Here is a 19,711-nt window from a genome sequence, read left to right as displayed (position 1 = left end):
GACAACCCATATAAAACTGTTTTTCAGTGTAAATAAGACTGCTGTCTCCAAAAAATAAACGATTCCTGAGATGATTTTTAAAAAAAGAACAAAGTAGCTTATGAAAGTATATGATGTCCATGTAATTTAGGACCTCCCTCAAGTTTTTCAGCCCCAAGAGACACATATTTCCTCTGAGTTAATTATGCCAGAAGACAGTTCCTTCTGCAGGACCAGGAAAACTTTTTGGTAAAAGTCAAGCACAAGTCAGCATTTTTCTTCTGATTAAAAATTGAGAGATGAAGGTGCACACCTCCCACATACACACCAGTCTACACTGCATTCGCATCATGCAATAGCATCTGGTTGACATTTGCAGGATTCTGCACAAAAGCTTAAAGACCTGTGCGTTTAAGCAGAATAGCTCTAGTGTAACAAGGCAGTGAAGCTTAAACTTGAACTTAGAAGACCTGGATTTGAATCTTTTTTTTCCTGCCAGACTGTAGCTCTCAATTTCTTTATTTGAAAAATGAGGATGAATAACATTGACTTCTAATGTGCATAAAGCAGACTTATACATGTGGACATTTCTTCAGACCTTAAGGACTGTCCACTTGGTCGATGTGATTGCTATTAATACCAGAGGATCCGGAGCTATCATGACTAACTGGCCTGAACTCCAAAGGGACTGCTGTCTTTCATGCACTGAGTCAGAGTTTCCTTAGCGACGGGGCCCAGAAGATAAAGAATTGTAATCACTTCCTGTGCATGATGTCTTTCCCTCAATCATACAATGAGTAACATTTATATCACTCATTTTTAAGCACTGGCCTACTTGAGAGCCCTGATCCCCCCACTGTTCTGGTTAAATCAGCCTCAGAATAGTGGCTTTAGCAGCTCAGCGCCTGAGCTTCAAGGCTCCCTAGCCCCTGGTCCACTCCTCCAGCCGCACTTGAAGACATTCTCGCTTTGAAGGCAGATCTTCTCTCTGACCCCCTCCCAGATACCCGACAGATTAAGTCACAGACCAGAGGAGAAAATGCTGCCCGAAATAGTCATCCTCCAGATGTGCCTGTGTTCAGGGTCGGCCCCGGATGTCACATCCTGGTGGGAAATGACTGTGTGTGTTTTGTTCGCATTCAAGGCCCTGTTGACAAAGCCGTGCTGCAGGTGTCCCCCTGAAATTGTCACACAGTGACCTTCCTTAGTCAAAAAGCACCATAAATATTATCTCGGGTCTCATCTCCTGTGCACATCTGAGAGTTTTGAAGAGGTCAGTACCCTGTTTCACTGAGATTTTAAAATCTCACCCTGCGAGTCAAATTTTAACAAGAACTGTAATAACAGCAACCCCCTGTCTGGTGCCAACTTCCCGGTCTCATGTCTTGAGTTTTTAATAGAGGGGCATCTTATCTGACGATCCGGGGTGCTAACTGATTTCCACTCCTTTCTCTTCCACCTGCCCTCCCCCACCTCCTGCCACCCCCCATTTATGCAATTAAAGGAATCAGTGGGCATTTCAGCTCCCTTTTCCTGGAGCAAACTTTTTTCACAATCTTAACGTACTCAAAGGAAGATTAAAAAAAAAAAAAGCTGAAGTACACCACGCAAATACAAAGTAAATAAGTAAATGAAGAAAGGCCGCTGTGGTTGTCGACAAGGATGCCGGGGAGCAGCCTGGCGGCTGAAACCGAGATAGGGCCAAGCCCAGGGGGCCACATCTGGGAGGCTGAGTGTGTGAATGGGGCTGAGCTGGCCTCCCACACAACAGGAATTCCTCCAAAACTATGTGCTCTGTATGGGAGCACAGAAAAAAATGTGTTTAGAATATCACTAAGGAAACCCAGATACATTATCTTTGCCAGAGCACAAAAGACAGTTCAGTTAGTGACTGACTCAAAATGACTAGAACAGAGAACATGCGTTTAATGATGCTGGGGAAACAGGGAAGTAGAAAAAAAGGATGGCCGCGTTCTTTATGCCCGAACAAGAACAAGACGCCTTCCTTTCCCAGCACCAGGAGGCTTTCTGCTACACTTGTTCACGGCCCTGGCTGTTTGCAGGCAAAGAAGAATGAAAAGAAAAGCATTTCGGTCTTTCCACTCAAAAAGGTTGCGGCTGTCATAAATTTCTCTTTCAAATATCGTGATGTTTGTTCCTGCTATCACACCTGTCAACACATTTTGTTTCAATATGGAGGACACAGTTTTAAGAGTATACTTTGACCCCAGAATTTTGAGAGCATGTTTTGACCTCCACTCTTTTTTTTTTTTATTGGAGTTTAGTTGCTTTACAATGTTGTGTTAGTTTCTGCTGTACAGCAAAGTGAATCCGCTATACGTATACATATATCCCCTCTTTTTTGGATTTCTTTCCCATTTAGGTCGCCATAGAGCACTGAGTAGAATTCCCTGTGCTATACAGTAGGTTCTCATTAGTTATCTATTTGACCTCCACTCTTATTCCAACAAAACACACTGTGTGTGCACTGGTGTGTGTTTGTGTGTGTGTGTGTACAGAATCCTAAATCCCATGGAGCAGTTTAGTTCCATTTTAACTCCAGTTAAATCTTAGCATTGTAATAGCACAGCCAATTCCTGTCTAAAAGTAGGTTGAAATGTGTTTACATTTGTGAAGTTTGGGCAGTGATAACTCCATGTGCGACATCTGTTAACAGATTACCAGCCATAAAAAGATGGCAGAAGCGATGGTTTCCTGCAACACGATGACCGCCCTACTGTTCCCAAGGCACTGTCGCTCCTGCTGCCTGGGTGGGCCCGACTTCATATGGTCTCCCCTCAACTTCTTCACTCTCCCCTGCATTATTTCCTCTTTTGCTGTTGCATTTTGGTAGCAAAATTAAAAATTCAGGCTATTAAAATATAAATCACTTTGTTATAAAGCAGAAACTAACACACCATTGTAAAGCAATTATACTCCAATAAAAATGTTTAAAAATATATATATATATATAACGATATTAATTCTTTTTAAAATGGTCAGCATGGAAGAGTCTGCAATCGGCTTCTTAATCTTCAGCAAAATGACTCAGCTCACCTGAGTGAGGCTCCCACACACCAAGGGAGGAATGTGAGCGTTAGAAGTGATGGGGAAACTTTCTGTGGGCTCTTACAGTTCGTTGCTTGAAAAATTTGGCCCTTTTAACACACAATTGTACATGGATATATCTTCACAGATCACACACATACTTTTTGATTTGATTGATTTTTTTTTTCTTTTCTGGCTGACAGCTTAAAGCAGATGTGGTTCTAGGAAACCAGTGAATATCCCCTGGGACTCAGCAATGGCCCAGACGTCAAAGCCACAGTAGAAACATTTGGCTCTTGTAATTGAGACACCTGGAGATCTATCTACATTATCGGCATGAATCACCCACCGCCTGGGTATAAAAGACACCAGCACCTCAAAGTTTTTAAGCATAGGCATAAAATTAATTCAAATTATCTAATGTGAGGGCTGAAGACTGAGTTAATAATTCTTAAGAAAATAAATAAATGAACCAGGACGATAAGACAAATTCTGCAGATGATAACAATTGCAAATAAGGGATTTCAAGATGTTTAAAAGCCTTGAACTGAAGACACTGTCTCTATTTTCATTAACCCATTCATTTTAAAGCGTATATTAAGCATCTGCACTGTAACAGCTACAATACTATTTGATACTCAAACACACATTGTTTAGTCTAAGAATTGCAGTAGATAATTCTGATACCCTCATTAAAAGTCTAAGTTCAATATAGCTAGAGGATAAATTCCAGAAATTAAAAAAAGACACATTTTGTTTTTAATCACGATCTGTGGATTATAAAGGTGGTAGTTACATTATCTGAAGAGAGACATATCATATATCACTAGATAGACAAGAGGCATAGTCTGACTTGGAGAAAAACTGAACATAGAGCAAAGAGAAGCACTTTTTAATGGGCCTTCACAGTACTCAGTAGTCACTGTCTGAATACATTTGAAATAAACTTCAAATAACACACTTCATATTAAAGACCATGCAGAACAGAGGGTTTTATTACCATGCATTTAATGGCATATAATTGCAAAATGGAGAATTTATACCAAAGCATTAAAAAATACCACTGGTTAAAACTGTATTTTCTATGAAAAATACAAGGCACAGAGTCTCAAGCAAAGATTCACTCAAGATTCTTTAGCTCTGACTTTAGTTCTTCTGAGCTAAGAATCTTTAGTTCTTCTGACTCTGACAACATCTTTTTCTAGATTAGAACACAAAGTACTCAGACAGGCATAGGCTCCAAAATAAATAAACAGATAATTAAATAAATAAGTAACTTTTTTTAAAAACCACAACTTGATTCCATTATTCTACTTAAGGCAAAACCAAGATTTCAAAATAAATTAACACTGCAGACCAGTCTAAGAATTAAATAGGCTTTTCGTCACCCATCCTTCCTCTCTCCTGCCCAGGTTTCTGACTTTTTATGAGTACCTATTTTTACATTTGAGATCGGGCGTATTTTTATGAGAGTCTATTCGTATAAAATAACAATAAAGATCAGTACCATAATCTACAGCAGTTAATTTGGCATTTATGATATAAAACTGTCTGCAAAAAAAACCCACCTCTAACCAATACAAAAGTGTGCAGCCTAATTTACAGCTGCAGTGATGGCATTTCTCTATTAACTTGCAAGGCAGCATTTTTCTCCTCTGAGGATCTATATTTTAGCCGGCTTGTTTTAGGATGAAAGGAAAATGCATATCTGCCATTTTATAGCAGGCAAAAAACAGACTACTAAAGGTGGGAGGGGTTAATATCAAGGATGATAATTTCAGGTACACTTTATATATTATAATAATATAAAATTAATCTTTGCAGAATGGATAAAAAACAGACACAACTCATGACTTTCTATGTCAGACTGACACCCCCGTTACCTATAACGCATCATTATAAAAACAACGTCCTACAATTTCTGTCAATCTGAACAATCAGAACACATATCACTGAACACGTGTATTCGTAACTCTCATTTAACTCGAATCACATTATGACTGTCATTTAAAAGTTAGATGATATATCCTAAAATAATATCAAAAACTATTTAACAGCCATGATGGCAGAGGCCATAGGAAAGCAGCAAAGATACGCAGGCGTGAACTGGCTGAAGGTTAGACCTGCTGCCACCAGACTGGACCTCAGATGGCTCTTGCAGCCCGCCTGCCTCGGGAACGGCGCTGGGAGAAGCAGGGAACGTGGCCAGGATGCCCGCATTCAAGGCCTACTGCAGCTGCTCTCGGCTCTTTATTCCTAGACAAGTAAATCCCTGAGATCCAGAGTAGAATCTTCAAGTGGCTGATAAGAATAGGACACAGCTCACAATGTGACAAGCAGAATTATATCATCTTTATAACATGCCTGCCTGTACTAAGTAGCAGGAAGGTAAAGGCAGCAGAAACAAAACAAAACAAAACAAAACAAAAACAAAAACATGAAACAACATCCAGCATCAGGTTTAGAGCTCTTTACTGGCCCCCTGCTCAGACCCTTCTGTGCTCCCCGCACACAGCCGCGCACGGCCCGTATTCCACATGTAAGTCCATCGGCAGGATTGCCTGCGGTGCAGGGGTGCCCAGGCCAAAGCCTGAGGTATGCGGTGTTTAGGGGAGCAGTTCTGTTTGTAGTCACCACAGGCCACTCTGCTGGGAGTTCCCAGGTGACCTCCAAGAAGGGAACTCCTAGGCTCCCGGGATGCCAGAATAACCCTGGTCCACACCCAGAACTGGCCATGAGGATGGAAATAGAGTCGACCCTCCATATCTGTGGGTTCCACATCCACGGATTCAACCAACTGCAGGTGGCAAATATTCAGAAAATATCAGAAAGTTCCAAAAAGCCAAACTTAAATTTGCCATGCACTGGCAACTATTTACATAACACTTCCATTGTATAAGATGTTATAAGTAGGGCAGAGATGGCTTAAAGTATACAGGAGGAGGTGGGTAGGTTACATGCAAATACTATACCACTTTACATAAAAGACTTGAGATACTGGATTTTGGTATCTGGGCGGGGTGGGGGGGAGGTCTCATTACCAATCACCCTTGGATACTGAGGGATGACCGTATATCTTGGTTTTATTGTAAATTCTATCCCAACACCCATAAGTAGGCTTTAATCTACACTACTGTTGTCAGCTTTGTCTAATCTGCCATATGAAACAGTGAGGCCTTCAGGGCTTATAATAAGGCTAAAATTTGCTATTAACACAAGTACTAAGGATAGGAATAGCTCCAGCTTTATGGGCTTTCCTGTCTCTGCTGCAACTACTTGGCTCTGCCCTGTGATGTAAAAGCAGTTTAGACAACATGAAAATGATTGAGTGTGGATGCCTTCCAATAAAACTTTATTTACTTGCTTCCAGGAACAAGATGGGTAGTACTTGGCCCCTAAACTGTGGTTCGCAGGCCTCTGCTTTGGGAAGATGAGCTCCCCTGGCTTTGGCATCCGTAGGTACTGGGGCTGGCCTGAGAGGCCACAGCTAGCTGCTCATCAAATGTCTCCTTCCCCCAGGACCAGAACTGCTGCCATGCTCAAGGCCCCGTCCACTCTGCAGTCTGGGATGGTGGGGAACCAGCCTTCAACCCTGCAAATGATGAAATGCCCTGGGATGGTTCTCAAGGTAAGGTTCTCTGGACAAGCAGTTTCTGCAAGATAACTTGTCAGAAATGCAGATTCTCTGGCCCCACCCACCCCAAACCTGCTAAATCAGGAATCCTAGGTGTGGTCCAGCCTCTAGAATGTGTGATTTCACAAGTCTTCCAGGGAGTGGGAGTGGGGAGAGTGGTTCCCTCCCCGTGTGTGAGGGAAAGAAACCGTCCTGCTCTCAGTTCTCGGAGTAGATGGGGAGCTTCTGCTCCATAGCTGGGTTTTACCTTCTACACCTCCTGATAAAGGTTTCCTTAGGAAGCTCCGAGGGCCATCTGCACTGTCCTCAGTCTGCTTCGCGTGTCTGGAGTGTTGGAAACACGCTTTCGTGCACGTTTCTGAGCGCTGCTGTACGGGTGGGGCAGGGCCAGTTTTCAGGCACCCGCTCTTCCTGCAGCACAGGCTTTGGGGACTGACGGAGCCCCTGAACTCCAGTCGCTTCGTGTCTCCACGTAGCCCCTGCAGTATCTTTATTCAGCAGGTGTTCAGTAAGTGTTTGTGCAACAGATAAAGAGCACGTTGCGTGTGTGTTTTCAGCTGGGGGCCTTTCCAAGACAACAGCTTTCCTTAAAAGGTTTGGAAAGGTGTGTCCACGGGGGGAGGGTGTACACCGAGTCGCCGTGTCTTTGAGGTGGTGTCCGTCGTCGGCATCCCGGGTGCCCCACCAGGAGCGGGGAGCGTGGTGTGAATCCTCAGAACACACAGTAAGGGGGCTCCCCTTGGGGCCCAAGTCCGGGGGCGGAGCCGCAGGCGGGGCGCCCCGCCGGGAGCCTCCTGCGAGCCAGGCTCTCCTGCCTCCCGCATGCCGCGGGGACACGCCCCTCCTGTCCTATATTCGCAGTGGCTTCACAGGAGGACATCTTCACAAGGCTTCATACCTGGGCAGTGTCTCCCAGGTTAGGAGGGGAAAAGACAGCCTCCCTCGGCCCGGTCCCCCTCTCTTGTCCAGCCTTGCAACAGATGCCTCATCCTCTCCCCCGCTCTCGCCCCCAACGTGGCTTCCGCCCCCAGCACCCCCACCAAAACAGCCTGTGGCATTGAAACGCGTCTGCCCAGGTCACCCCGGCTCCCACAGCGCCCGCCCTGGGCCCAGCTCTGCCCTTCCTCCTCTTGGCTGTGTCATCCCTCCTGCCCCAGGGACACCTCTCAGACACTTCGCGGAGCCCCCTCTCCCCTCCCGGCCGCCCCAGGACAGTCCCCTGTCACCCTCCCTACGGGCTCCGGATGCTCTGTCCACTTGAAGCCGGTCCTCTGAGCTTCAGACTCAAGACGCCTCACTTGAACGTCTCAGGGCCCCTCAAACCGCAGCTCCCCAGACGTAATCGTAACCTGGCCGTTCTGCCTTCCTCCCGCCACTCAGTCCTCCCCACTTCCCCCACCAAATGCCCTGGGCTCCAAAGCCGCTCTGAGCAGCCGCAGCTCCCCGTCCTCCCTCGGGCCAGGTTCCATCACGCCCTCCATCCAAGGCCGCCTCTGCCGTCAGACCGTCAGGGTTTCCGCCATGTGTTCAGCCCAGCTCTGTCTCAGACTTGACTGTGACTCTGAGAAAACAGGGATATTGTTTGTTTTTGTTCACCACTATATCCACATAAATTGCATATTGGTTAACAGTTTTAAAGATATAGATTACAGATTTTTTTTTCACAGCTGAAATGTCTTTACCGTTCTTGCTAATTATAAAGTAATCTATACTTAGCATGAAAAACAAAACATCTAACAAACACACACACACACAGAAGTGTAAATTCAAACATAGACTCTGCCTGTCACCCAAAAACATGCCACCTCTCAGAAAGAGTAACTGCAGACTATTTAATTTTTATGCTCCCAGACGTGTGTGATGCACTGACATTTATAAATATTATAAAAATGAGATCATAATACTCATAATACTGTTTTGAAACCTATTTTGTTCGCCACTGGATTGTGGTGATAATAACACAAGTGCATATATATGTCTAAACTCCCCGAGTTTTATACATTAATTAAGTGCATTTTTGTGTAACAGTTACACCTCAATAAAGCTGGAGAGAAAAGGAAAACAAAAACAAACAGAAGAACAATATATATATAACCATTGCAATTCACATGCCCTGCAGGTAGATCTAATTCATACTGTAGTGGCTACATACTATTCCATAATCCAGCTGTGATGCAATTTATTTTTACCAATTACCTGTAGATGGGCTTCTAGATGGTATATTATATATTATACATATAGAACTGAAAGAACCTCAGAGTAACATTCTAGTACGCATTCATTTTTTTGTGGCTTGAGATCACCAAGTTAGTCTGTTCTTTTCCTGAATGAGTTTCCTATGTCTGGATTTCTCCATCAGTTTAAATATGCACATGTTTTTACTTTGCAACATGTTTGAAATCAGGATGCGAGTTGCAGTAGATGGCAACTTAGATTCAGTGAAATGTGGTACTCCTCCGTAAGCCGTCAATAAACATCCTTGTTTGTCAGTATGAAGATCTCCTGGAGAGACATAAATATACACCTGCTCACGGGAAACCAGGGCAAGGTGGTGGACCCAGGCATTCTGTCGTCTCTCTCCCAGGGGACTAGATACATAAACCCTGTTCCACATCAGAACCCATTTATCACCTGGGCAGAGAGACGCCGTGTAGATGGAAGGAAATCAAGGAATCTTATAAAGGAAGAGAGTTCCGGGGCTGCAGGGCTGAACCAGGCTTGCACTGTGCTCTTTAGTGTGGGACATTGGCTCTAATTTCTCCTGTCGTTGGCTCTTTTCTTTGGCTTTATTAGATTCGGCACAGTAAGCTGTTAGGCGGAGTGTCACACCAACCAGTGTCAACCCACACCTTCTTCTTGGGTTTGATTTGCATTTAAGACTAACACAGTTGTTCAGGCTTCCAGAGGAGAATTATCAGGCTGTGAGGTCCTCTGAGATAATATTTATCAAACTGTCAGCCCAAATCCAAAGTGGAAGTCAAGATCCAAATGGTATTGTAGAATCAAAGTCTTTACAGATAAATAAATAAATAAGGCAAAATAGCAAATAGTGTGCATTTGCAGACTAAGTTGAACTCTAATTAGTGAAGTTATAGTTTGGTGTTGTAGTGGGTGGTACGGCACTGCAGAATTAAAAGCTGTTTCACACTGAGGCTTGTGAACCAGCGCTGTCCACCTAGCGCGCTGCCTGCCTGGGGCTGGCTTTCCCCCTTCCCGTCCTCGGCTGCCTCTGCCGTGTTCAGCCTCTGCGTCCAGCAGGCTGAGGGCAGCCAGTCCCCTGCCCCCGCCCCTTCAAGTGGAATGGAAGAGAAACAGGAGAACAAGTGCCTGCTGTATCCCTTGCTCATTCCTCCTTTTCTTACGTGTTTCAAAATAGCCCTTTTATTCCATTTGTAGAGCTAGGTGAGCAAAAGCCTCAGGGTGCTTGAGGCCTGCTGCTGATTAAAAGAAAATCCCTTTTCCCCACTCTTAAATCTCTTAACTCGTTTTTCCCAAATTTTTACCACAATGGTTCTTAAACCTATCTGGGGTAAGAGTCCTTGCAGACTCTAGTGAAAAATGCAAAGCCCAGAGAATACCACAAAAAAATTGACTTATGGTTTGAGGCTCTTTGAAGCTGGATCAGCTGTACATCTAGCTATTGGATCCATGAGAATCCAAGGTTACAAACATCAGACTATTAAATTAACCATGCATCAACTATGAGACAGAGTCAGAGGGCAATACATTAAAAAAAAAATAGATATGCTCTTAGGGCACCACTTTTCTTGTCTGCTCATTCTGAACACCAGCATTTTACCTGTAATTTTCAAGTTGAATTCTGCTTGATCCAGCACAATACAAAAGTAAGTTCTTAAATTTGAGGTATTAATATGACATTGAAAGAAGAATTATTGAAGTTTCCTGAACTCACACTACAAAATAACTTTACCACTTATTTTAATTGTGCTTTTCTATAAATGTAATGACTGCAATGATATATGGTACATATTTGATATTAACTTTGATTTCTTCTTATTGAAGAATTGACAAAGCAAGTACAGGTGTGGTTAATAGAAATGTCTCTAACCTTATCTAGTCTAGCGTCTTCTATTCCTTGATTATTTTGTTTCCGTGTCATTTAATGATCCTCATTTGCACCCCAAAGGCGTCTCATTATATCAGAGATTCTGGTAGTAATTGCATAACATCATGAATCACACTGTCTGCAACAGATCAAAACCAGACAAGGTAGAGCATTTCCATTAGCTCCCCACATTTCAAGTCATTCAGTTCAGGAATATAAGATCGCCCTTTCTCCTTCAATGAGTTTCTGAAGCCACCTGTTACCCTTTCCCAAGAATTGTTCTTTTACCTGGGCTTTGTTTGTATGCATTCACATCTAGATTGTGAGGATGCAATGGTTAATTTTATGAGTCATCTTGACTGGGCTGCAGGGTGCCCAGATAGCTGGCTAAATATTATTTCTGAGTGCGTCTGTTTCGGGATGAGATTAACATTTGAATCGGTAGACTGAATAAAGAAGTGTGGGTATCATCCAATCCCTTGAGGACCTGAATAGAGCAAAAAGGCAGAGAAAGGGCAAATTTGCTCTTCGTGCCTGATTTACTTACTTGAACTGGGACATAGATCTCCTCCTGCCCTTGGACTGGGACTTACCCCGTGGGTTGCCCTGGTTCTCAAGCCGTCGGGTTTGGACTGCAGCTATGTCACCGGCTTCCCTGGGCCTCCAACTTGTAGATAGTAGATCAAAAGACTTCTCAACCTCCACTATCAGATGAGCTAATCCCTCATAATTAATCACTTTCTATATATCTGTATTTGTCCTATTAGTTCCTTTTCTCTGGAGAACCCTGAATGATACACTTTTGATATTCCTAGGAAATTAGAAAACCATGCTAATTTCTTGTTGCATAAAATGGATACATTAGAACACTCTGATGAAAAAATTATAAACAATAGAGCAAAAGCTTTCACACTGATTTACCTTTTCCCCCTTAAAAAGTCTCCTTGATGTGATCATTAAAATTATGAGAATCCCGGGAGAAGGGTATCAGTCTGTCAGACATTTTTACAAAAATCTAGTGCCTCACAAGAGGATGGGAGGGTAGTAACAGATGAACCAGAGCAGGAGTTTTGCAGAGAAGAGAAACTGGAGAAGGATGCAGAAGCCAGAACAAGTGTCAGCACCCTCGGTCTAAAAACAGCCATCAGTGACCAGAGGAAATGACAAGCTGGGGAGAAGAAGGAAGTTGTCCTGGCGTGGGCTTTTGCACCCAGCACGGCCCTCTTCATTTTCACAGTGTGGAGGGAGAGGGTCCTGCCTACGCCTCGCAGCCTCCTCTGCACCCACACCCGCCTTGTAAAGGTTGCTTCCCAATACCGTTGACCTACACACAGACCCCAGGGTCAGATGTGGGTCAGGAGAGGCCACGAGAGGCTGCCCCACCGCACGCCTGCCGAAGGAGTCCTCTTCAGCTGTCCGGTGTTAGACTCCTAGTCATTTTTTCTTAAAATACAGAAAAGCAAGGAATTTATGGTTCACAAAGACAGGTAAATAATATGGATATTTCGGGAAAACTGTTGTATCTAAAGAGAAGGACTAAGATGAATAAACAGAAGTGTGGACCTGGAGAAAAACAAAGCTAATTCAAGGAACAGAAAATGTAAAAAAAATAAATAAATAGGGACTTCCCTTGTGGTCCAGTGGTTAAGACTCTGTGCTTCCACTGCAGGGGACACAGGTTTGATCCCTGGTCGAGGAACTAAGATCCCACATAAATAAAATAAAATAAAATAAAGTTTTAAAAAATAAATAAATAAAACAAGATGGAGATAATGCAGTAGGTATTTTATGCATAAAAAAATTGCTATGGTGGGTCCTCGGGAAGATGGCGGAAGAGTAAGACGCGGAGATCACCTTCCTTCCCACAGATACAGTAGAAATACATCTACACGTGGAACTGCTCCTACAGAACACCCACTGAACGCTGGCAGAAAACGTCCGACCTCCAAAAAGGCAAGAAACTCCCCCCGTACTTGGGTAGGGCAAAAGAAAAAAGAAATAACAGAGACAAAAGAATAGGGACGGCACCTGCACTAGTGGGAGGGAGCCGTGAAGGAGGAAAGATTTCCACGCACTAGGAAGCCCCTTCGCGGGCGGAGACTGCGGGTGGCAGAGGGGGGAAGCTTCGGAGCCACGGAGGAGAGCGCAGCCACAGGGGTGCGGAGGGCAAAGCGGAGAGGTTCCCGCACGGAGGCTCGGCGCCGAGCAGCACTCTCCAGCCCGAGAGGCTTGTCTGCTCACCCGCCGGGGCGGGCGGGGCTGGGAGCTGAGGCTCGGGCTTCGGTCGGATCGCAGGGAGAGGACTGGGGTTGGCGGCGTGAACACAGACTGAAGGCGTTAGTGCACCACAGCTAGCCAAGAGGGAGTCCGGGAAAAAGTCTGCAGCTGCCAAAGAGGCAGGAGACTTTTTCTTCCCTCTTTGTTTCCGGGTGCGCGAGGAGAGGGGATTCAGAGCGCTGCCTAAACGAACTTCAGAGACGGGCGCGAGCCACAGCTACCAACGCGGATCCCACAGCAACAGGGGCGCAGAGGGAAAAACGGAGAGATTCCCGCACAGAGGCTCGGCGCCGAGCAGCACTCTCCAGCCCGAGAGGCTTGTCTGCTCCCCCGCCGGGGCGGGCGGGGCTGGGAGCTGAGGCTCGGCTTCGGTCGGATCGCAGGGAGAGGACTGAGGCTGGCGGCGTGAACACAGCCTGAAGGGATTAGCGCACAACAGCTGGCTGGGAGGGAGACTGGGAAAAAGTCTGCAGCTGCCGAAGAGGCAAGGGACTTTTTCTTGCCTCTTTGTTTCGCGGCGCGCAAGGAGAGGGGATTCAGAGCGCCGCCTAAACGAACTCCAGAGAAGGGCGCGAGCCGCGGCGATCACCGCAGACCCCACAGCAACAGGGGCGCAGAGGAAAAAAAAGGAGAGACTCCCGCACAGAGGCTCGGCGCGGAGCAGCACTCACCAGCCCCAGAGGCTTGTCTGCTCGGCGGGCGGGGCTGGGAGCTGAGGCTCGGGTTTCGGTTTCGGTTGGATCGCAGGGAGAGGACTGGGGCTGGCGGCGTGAACACAGCCTGAAGGGGTTAGCGCACCACAGCTGGCTGGTAGGGAGTCCGGGAAAAAGTCTGCAGCTGCCGAAGAGGCAAGAGACTTTTTCTTGCCTCTTTGTTTCGCGGCGCGCAAGGAGAGGGGATTCAGAGTGCCGCCTAAACGAGCTCCAGAGAAAGGCGTGAGCCGCGGCGATCAGCACGGACCCCAGAGACGGGCGTGAGACGCTGGGGCTGCTGCTGCCGCCTCCAAAAAGCCTGTGTGTGAGCACAAGTCACTATCCACATCGCCCCTCCCGGGAGCCTGTGCAGCCCGCCACTGCCAGGGTCCCGTGATCCGGGGACAAGTTCCCCGGGAGAACGCACTGCCCGTCTCAGGCTGGTGCAACGTCACGCCGGCCTCGGCCGCCGCAGGCTCACCCCGCCTCCTCTGTACACCTCCCTCCCCGCGGCCTGAGTGAGCCAGAGCCCCCGAAGCAGCTGCTCCTTTAACCCCGTCCTGTCTGTGCGGGGAATAGACGCCCTCAGGCGACCTACACGCAGAGGCGGGTCCAAATCCAAAGCTGAACCCCAGGAACTGTGCGAACAGGGAAGATAAGGGGAAATCTCTCCCAGCAACCTTAGAAGCAGCGGATTAAAACTCCACAAACAACTTGATGTGCCTGCATCTGGTGAATACCTGAATAGACAACGAATCATCCCAAATTCAGGAGGTGGACTTTGGGAGCAGGATATATTAATTTTTCCCCTTTTCCTTTATTTGTGAGTGTATATGTATATGCTTCTGGGTGCGATTTTGTCTGTATAGCTTTGCTTTACAATAGCTTTATTTTACTTCACTATATTATAGCCTCTTTCTTTCTTTCTTTCTTTCTTTCTATTTTTTCTCCCTTTTACTCTGAGCCGTGTGGACGAAAGGCTCTTGGTACTCCAGCCAGGCATCAGGGCCGTGCCTCTGAAGCGGGAGAGCCAACTTCAGGACACTGGTCCACAAGAGACCTCCCAGCTTCACGTAATACCAAACGGCAAAAATCTCTCAGAGATCTCCATCTCAACATCAAGACCCAGCTTCACTCAACGACCAACAAGCTACAGTGCTGGACACCATATGCCAAACAACTAGCAAGACAGGAACACAGCCCCATCCATTAGCAGAGAGGCTGCCTAAAATCATAATAAGGCCACAGACACCCCAAAATACACCACCAGACGTGGACGTGCCCACCAGAAAGACAAGAGCCAACCTCATCCACCAGAACTCAGGCACTAGTTCCCTCCACCAGGAAGCCTACACAACCCACTGAACCAACCTTAGCCACTGGGGACAGATACCAAAAACAACAGGAACTACGAACCTGCAGCCTGTGAAAAGGAGACCCCAAACACAGTAAGATAAGCAAAATGAGACGACAGAAAAACACACAGCAGATGAAGGAGCAGGGTCAGAACATACCAGACTTAACAAATGAAGAGGAAATAGGTAGTCTACCTGAAAAAGAATTCAGAATAATGATAGTAAGGATGATCCAAAATCTTGGAAATAGAATAGACAAAATGCAAGAAACATTTAACAAGGACGTAGAAGAACTAAAGAGGAACCAAGCAATGATGAAAACCACAATAAATGAAATTAAAAATACTCTAGATGGGATCAATAGCAGAATAACTGAGGCAGAAGAAAGGATAAGTGACCTGGAAGATAAAATGGTGGAAATAACTACTGCAGAGCAGGATAAAGAAAAAAGAATGAAAAGAACTGAGGACAGTCTCAGAGACCTCTGGGACAACATTAAACGCGCCAACATTCGAATTATAGGGGTCCCAGAAGAAGAAGAGAAAAAGAAAGGGACTGAGAAGATATTTGAAGAGATTATAGTTGAAAACTTCCCTAATATGGGAAAGGAAATAGTTAATCAAGTCCTGGAAGCACAGAGAGTCCCATACAGGATAAACCCAAGGAGAAACACACCAAGACACATATTAATCAAACTATCAAAAATTAAATATAAGGAAAACATATTAAAGGCAGCAAGGGAAAAAAAACAAATAACACACAAGGGAATCCCCATAAGGTTAACATCTGATCTTTCAGCAGAAACTCTGCAAGCCAGAAGGGAGTGGCAGGATATACTTAAAGTGATGAAGGAGAAAAACCTGCAACCAAGATTACACTACCCAGCAAGGATCTCATTCAGATTCGATGGAGAAATTAAAACCTTTACAGACAAGCAAAAGCTGAGAGAGTTCAGCACCACCAAACCAGCTTTACAACAAATGCTAAAGGAACTTCTCTAGGCAAGAAACACAAGAGAAGGAAAACACCTACAATAACAAACCCAAAACATTTAAGAAAATGGGAATAGGAACATACATATCGATAATTACCTTGAATGTAAATGGATTAAATGCTCCCACCAAAAGACACAGGCTGGCTGAATGGATACAAAAACAAGACCCATATATATGCTGTCTACAAGAGACCCACTTCAGACCTAGAGACACATATAGACTGAAAGTGAGGGGATGGAAAAAGATATTCCATGCAAATGGAAATCAAAAGAAAGCTGGAGTAGCAATTCTCATATCAGACAAAATAGACTTTAAAATAAAGACTATTACAAGAGACAAAGAAGGACACTATATAATGATCAAGGGATCGATCCAAGAGGAAGGTATAACAATTGTAAATATTTATGCACCCAACATAGGAGCACCTCAATACATAAGGCAAATACTAACAGCCATAAAAGGGGAAATCGACAGCAACACAATCATAGTAGGGGACTTTAACACCCCACTCTCACCAATGGACAGATCATCCAAAATGAAAATAAATAAGGAAACACAAGCTTTAAATGATACATTAAACAAGATAGACTTAATTGATATTTATAGGACATTCCATCCAAAAACAACAGAATACACATTTTTCTCAAGTGCTCATGGAACATTCTCCAGGATAGATCATATCTTGGGTCACAAATCAAGCCTTGGTAAATTTAAGAAAATTGAAATCGTATCAAGTATCTTTTCCGACCACAACGCTATGAGACTAGATATCAATTACAGGAAAAGACCTGTAAAAAATACAAACACATGGAGGCTACACAATACATTACTTAATAACGAAGTGATCACTGAAGAAATCAAAGGGGAAATCAAAAAATACCTAGAAACAAATGACAATGGAGATACGACGACCCAAAACCTATGGGACGCAGCAAAAGCAGTGCTAAGAGGGAAGTTTATAGCAATACAAGCCTACCTCAAGAAACAGGAAACATCTCGAATAAACAACCTAACCTTGCACCTAAAGCAATTAGAGAAAGAAGAACAAAAAAACCCCAAAGCCAGCAGAAGGAAAGAAATTATAAAGATCAGGTCAGAAATAAATGAAAAAGAAATGAAGGAAACAATAGCAAAAATCAATGAAACTAAAAGCTGGTTCTTTGAGAAGATAAACAAAATTGATAAACCATTAGCCAGACTCATCAAGAGAAAAAGGGAGAAGACTCAGATCAATAGAATTAGAAATGAAAAAGGAGAAGTAACCACTGACACTGCAGAAATACAAAAGATCATGAGAGATTACTACAAGCAACTCTATGCCAATAAAATGGACAACCTGGAAGAAATGGACAGATTCTTAGAAAGGCACAAACTGCCGAGACTGAACCAGGAAGAAATAGAAAATATGAACAGACCAATCACAAGCACTGAAATTGAAACTGTGATTAAAAACCTTCCAACAAACAAAAGCCCAGGACCAGATGGCTTCACAGGTGAATTCTATCAAACATTTAGAGAAGAGCTAACACCTATCCTTCTCAAACTCTTCCAAAATATTGCAGAGGGAGGAACACTCCCAAACTCATTCTACGAGGCCACCATCACCCTGATACCAAAACCAGACAAAGATGTCACAAAGAAAGAAAACTACAGGCCAATATCACTGATGAACATAGATGCAAAAATCCTCAACAAAATACTAGCAAACAGAATCCAACAGCACATTAAAAGGATCATACACCATGATCAAGTGGGGTTTATCCCAGGAATGCAAGGATTCTTCAATATACGCAAATCAATCAATGTGATACATCATATTAACAAACTGAAGGAGAAAAACCATATGATCATCTCAATAGATGCAGAGAAAGCTTTCGACAAAATTCAACACCCATTTATGATAAAAGCCCTGCAGAAAGTAGGCATAGAGGGAACTTTCCTCAACATAATAAAGGCCATATATGACAAACCCACAGCCAACATTGTCCTCAATGGTGAAAAACTGAAACCATTTCCACTAAGATCAGGAACAAGACAAGGTTGCCCACTCTCACCACTATTATTCAACATAGTTTTGGAAGTGTTAGCCACAGCAATCAGAGAAGACAAAGAAATAAAAGGAATCCAAATCGGAAAAGAAGAAGTAAAGCTGTCACTATTTGCAGATGACATGATACTATACATAGAGAATCCTAAAGATGCTACCAGAAAACTCCTAGAGCTAATCAATGAATTTGGTAAAGTAGCAGGATACAAAATTAATGCACAGAAATCTCTTGCATTTCTATACACTAATGACGAAAAATCTGAAAGTGAAATTAAGAAAACACTCCCATTTACCATTGCAACAAAAAGAATAAAATATCTAGGAATAAACCTACCTAAGGAGACAAAAGACCTGTATGCAGAAAATTATAAGACACTGATGAAAGAAATTAAAGATGATACAAATAGATGGAGAGATATACCATGTTCCTGGATTGGAAGAATCAACATTGTGAAAATGACTCTACTACCCAAAGCAATCTACAGATTCAATGCAATCCCTATCAAACTACCACTGGCATTTTTCACAGAACTAGAACAAAAAATTTCACAATTTGTATGGAAACACAAAAGACCCCGAATAGCCAAAGCAATCTTGAGAACGAAAAATGGAGCTGGGGGAATCAGGCTCCCTGACTTCAGACTATATTACAAAGCTTCAGTAATCAAGACAGTTTGGTACTGTCACAAAAACAGAAATATAGATCAATGGAACAGGATAGAAAGCCCAGAGATAAACCCACACACATATGGGCACCTTATTTTTGATAAAGGAGGCAAGCATATACAGTGGAGAAAAGACAGCCTCTTCAATAAGTGGTGCTGGGAAAATTGGACAGGTACATGTAAAAGTATGAAAATAGAACACTCCCTGACACCATGCACAAAAATAAACTCAAAATGGATTAAAGACCTAAGTGTAAGGGCAGACACTATCAAACTCTTAGAGGAAAACATAGGCAGAACACTCTATGACATACATCACAGCAAGATTCTTTTTGACCCAGCTCCCAGAGAAATGGAAATAAGAACACAAATAAACAAATGGGACCTAATGAAACTTAAAAGCTTTTGCACAGCAAAGGAAACCATAAACAAGACCAAAAGACAACCATCAGAATGGGAGAAAATATTTGCAAATGAAGCAACTGACAAAGGATTAATCTCCAAGATTTACAAGCAGCTCATGCAGCTCAATAACAAAAAAACGAATAACCCAATCCAAAAATGGGCCGAAGACCTAAATAGACATTTCCCCAAAGAAGATATACAGATGGCCTACAGACACATGAAAGAATGCTCAACATCATTAATCATTAGAGAAATGCAAATCAAAACTACAATGAGATATCATCTCACACCGGTCAGAATGGCCATCATCAAAAAATCTAGAAACAATAAATGCTGGAGAGGGTGTGGAGGAAAGGGAACACTCTTGCACTGTTGGTGGGAATGTAAATTGATACAGCCACTATGGAGAACAGTATGGAGGTTCCTTAAAAAACTACAAATAGAACTACCATACGACCCAGCAATCCCACTACTGGGCATATACCCTGAGAAAACCATAGGTCAAAAAGAGTCATGTACCAAAATGTTCATTGCAGCTCTATTTACAA

The 19,711-nt window shown here is 43.8% G+C and overlaps 1 long non-coding RNA gene across 1 annotated transcript in view; it reads left to right on the top strand.

Annotated features, from left to right (window-relative positions):
* Positions 1-19,711, top strand: part of LOC309655273 — a 204,756-nt gene that overhangs the window by 107,678 nt on the left and 77,367 nt on the right. The window contains exon 2 of the long non-coding RNA XR_014260740.1: positions 6,547-6,655. This is a non-coding gene — a long non-coding RNA (uncharacterized lncRNA). The remainder of the gene's footprint in view (positions 1-6,546; positions 6,656-19,711) is intronic.

Source organism: Balaenoptera physalus (assembly GCF_965194825.1).
Source record: "Balaenoptera physalus genome assembly, chromosome: 2".
NCBI classification, from domain to species: Eukaryota; Metazoa; Chordata; class Mammalia; order Artiodactyla; family Balaenopteridae; genus Balaenoptera; species Balaenoptera physalus.
This window is presented reverse-complemented; position numbering and strand designations above follow the sequence as displayed.